Source organism: Salvelinus sp. IW2-2015, unplaced genomic scaffold, assembly GCF_002910315.2.
Source record: "Salvelinus sp. IW2-2015 unplaced genomic scaffold, ASM291031v2 Un_scaffold4244, whole genome shotgun sequence".
Taxonomy (NCBI): domain Eukaryota; kingdom Metazoa; phylum Chordata; class Actinopteri; order Salmoniformes; family Salmonidae; genus Salvelinus; species Salvelinus sp. IW2-2015.
Window position 1 is genome coordinate 35637 of NW_019945515.1, and position 3910 is coordinate 39546.

The 3910-nt window shown below is 38.5% G+C and overlaps 1 pseudogene; it reads left to right on the plus strand.

Annotated features, from left to right (window-relative positions):
• Positions 1 to 3258, plus strand: part of LOC112077064 (serine protease FAM111A-like) — a 28020-nt pseudogene extending 24762 nt beyond the window's left edge.
• Positions 3259 to 3910: the final 652 nt, after the last annotated feature.

The following is a 3910-nucleotide window of genomic DNA, read 5'->3' on the forward strand; positions in this document are numbered from 1 at the left end:
TAAAATGTATGGAAGCCAGGAGGGACACTCCAACACTCAGACATCATTACAGATAGCCAGGCTTCTGTTTGTCAGGTGAGAATTGAAGGGACAGCAAAAGGAACTGGCTTCCTTCTGTTTGACAAGTTCATCCTTACAAACGCCCATGTTGTCCATCAAATCTATGAGCCGATAACTAACACGCTGCAACAATCAGTAACGGTCACGTTTGACTTTGAAGACCTGGGTGAGAAAACGCAGCAGATACCAGTGAAAAGTGAGGTTGTAGCCTATGGAAAAGTTGATTCTGGGAATCTTGACTTTGCTTTGCTGGAGCTTAGCTCAGATCCTCACCTCACCTTGCCTTTAAGCTTGCTTGACAGCTTCAGCTTTCCGTCTCTAGAGGGTGGAATCTGCATCATCGGCCACCCTGAGGGCGGGGTGAAAAAGACAGACCCCTGCTTTATCATTCAACATGGAGATCGTAAACAAGCTGTAGAAAAACATGTAACAGAAAATAAGGAATTCTTTTATGTCATAAACAACAGATATTTTGAGGAGAACTGTGACATCACACATCTCCTGAGGGACACAGAGAAGATTACCTATGACAGCTGTTTCTTTCACGGTGCCTCTGGCTCTCCAGTCTTCAATGAGTACTGCCAGCTGATAGCTATGCATACAGCAGGCTACTCCTACCAGGGTAAAAGAGGGAAAACCCAGAGTATCATAGAGTATGCCATCCCCCTGTCAGGCATACTTGAGGAGATCATCATCCAAGCGGTGCGTAGGAAAAGAGTTGATGTGCTACAGGGATTCCTGAGCCACAGGAGTCAGAAATTTGACGTAGTGATGGAAAGAGTCAAGACACAGTCTGATAATGCCAGCCTGGTCAAGGCATTTCAGGAGAAGCTGCCGTCCAAAAGGAACACTTCAGCTACAGATCAGAGAGAGCAGAGAACCTTCCACCACTTCCTCTTTGATAAAGACGATGCCACAGGTGTCGAAGCCATGGAGGTGGATGATGACCAGTGGTGGAAAAAGTGCCCAGTTGTCATATTTGAGTAAAAGTAAAGATACCTTAATAGAAAGTGACTCAAGTAAAAGTAGCCCAGTAAAATACTTCTTGAGTAAAAGTATTTAGTTTAAAATATACTTAAAACCTCTCTGGGATATGTGGGACGGTAGCGTCCCACCTCGCCAACAGCCAGTGAAATTGCAGGGCGCGAAATTCAAAACAGAAATCGCATAATTAAAATTCCTCAAACATACAAGTATTTTACACCATTTTATAGATAAACTTGTTGTAAATCCAGCCACAGTGTCCGATTTCAAAAAGGCTTTACGACGAAAGCACACCAAATGATTATGTTAGGTCAGCACCAAGTCACAGAAAAACACAGCCATTTTTCCAGTCAGAGAGGAGTCACAAAAAGCAGAAATAGAGAAAATGAATTACTAACCTTTGATCTTCATCAGATGACACTCATAGGACTTCATGTTACACAATACATGTATGTTTTGTTCGATACAGTTCATATTTATATCCAAAACTCTCAGTTTACATTGGCGCGTTATGTTCAGTAGTTCCAAAACATCTGGTGATTTTGCAGAGCCACATCAATTTACAGAAATACTCATAATAAACATTGCTAAAAGATACAAGTGTTATGCAATGAATTTTAGTTCCACTTCTTAATGCAACCGCTGTGTCAGATTTTTTTTAAACTACGGGAAAAAGCACACCATGCAATAATCTGAGTACAGCGCTAAGACACAAAAACAAGCCATACAGATATCCGCCATGTTGTGGAGTCAACAGAAGTCAGAAATAGTATTATAAATATTCACTTACCTTTGATGATCTTCATCAGAATGCACTCCCAGGAATCCCAGTTCCATAATAAATGTTTGTTTTGTTCGATAAAGTCCATAATTTATGTCCAAATACAACCTTGTTGTTTGCGCATTTAGTTCACAAATCCAAATTCATGAGGTGCGATCACTAGGTCCAGATGAAAAATCAAAAAGTTCCGTTACAGTTCGTAGAAACATGTCAAACGAAGTATTGAATCAATCTTTAGGATGTTTTTAACATAAATCTTCAATAATGTTCCAACCGGAGAATTCCTTTGTCTTTAGAAATGCAATGGAACGCAGCTACCTCTCACGGGAGCGCGCGTCATCAGCTCATGCCAGACACCTGATTGAAACAAAGTCTCTTTCTCTCCCCTTTCATAGTAGACGCCTTAAACAAGGTTCTAAAGACTGTTGACATCTAGTGGAAGCCTTAGGAAGTGTATATTGTATATTTGATAGGCAATGACTTGAAAAACTACAACCCTCAGATTTCACACTTCCTGGTTGGATTTTTTCTCAGGTTTTTGCCTGCCATATGAGTTCTGTTATACTCACAGACATCATTCAAACAGTTTTAGAAACTTCAGAGTTTAAAAAAAAATCCAGATCTACTAATTATATGCACTTTCTAGCTTTTAGGCCTGAGTAGCAGGCAGTCTACTCTGGGCACTTTTTTATCCAAACTACTCGATACTGCCCCCCAGTCCCAAATAAGTTACATATCAAAAGAAAATGTAATTGCTAAAATATACTTTAGTATCAAAAGTGTAAATCATTTCAAATTCCTTACGTTAAGCAAAGCAGGCGGCACCATCTTCTTGTTTTGAAAATGTATGGATAGCCAGGGGCACACTCCAACACTCAGACATAATTTACAAACTATGCATTTGTGTTTAGTGAGTCAGCCAGATCAGAGGCAGTAGGGATGACCATTTGTTCTCTTGTGTGAATGTGACCTTTTTTCTTTTTGGTCAGGGATGTTTTCCTGAATTTGACTATTTTCCTGTCCTGCTAAGCATTCAACATGTATCAAGTAATTTTGGGTGTCAAGGAAAATGTATGGAGTAAAAAGTACATCATTTTCTTTAGGAAAGTAGTGAAGTAAAAGTTGTCAAATATAAATAGTAAAGTAAGGTACAGGAATCCCATAAAACAACTGAAGTAGTACTTTAAAGTACTTTACACCACTGATGATAACGATTAATGAAAGTAGTGACGTGTATACTATTATTAAAATCCATGCTTTTAATCTAAGCTGTATTATTATGTTTTCATATATTAATTKGTTTATATTTCATTATTACATTCCTCAATACAGACCTGTTCTTAGGCAGATCATGATTACGTTCGATGCATCATTCATGTAACCAACTACTATTGAATCAAATAAACCTGAGATCTTTCCATGGAAATTGTAGTTTAACATATGCCTAGTCTGCTCCGATGCTGGTTTCTGCCAGAAGACATGTACTGTTAACCATTGCTTGTTTTAATCTTCAAAATAAAAGTACAGAAGCCTAAGGTAAGACGGAACAAATACTTGTAAACATGTTTATTTTCTGTCAAAAGTAGAAAGAAATGGGGTAAATGCCCCCCAAACTTGACATAGCCCGTAAATCATAACAAACTAACCTAGGTTAATATACAAGTGAGTACACAAAATACTGCAAATTATAATTAGACCAATCAGTTCTATCATCAGTTAAATCTTGGTTATTATATGGACTGTTCAAATGGCTTTAGGAAAATTGTTCTTCAACCAGAGAAAATATAAACAGCCCCTCTTAGACCTTTGTGAAAGACCAAGGACCAGATGAATATTCAGGGCAGAAGTAGAGCTAGGAGCAGAGGAGAGACGACACCTATCCTGCAGTCCTTTATCACTAATCTGATAATATAATAGATTTAGTGATGTGTAAATAGTGATTGAACCTGGGAACGAGCGTGTTAATGAGTTTGGATTGCGAAGAATATACACGACCTAATTACCTATGGAGTCAAAAGACAACCTTTAACATCATACATGATGTTCCAGAACAAGGAGTTAACCTTTAAACTACCATGATAGACC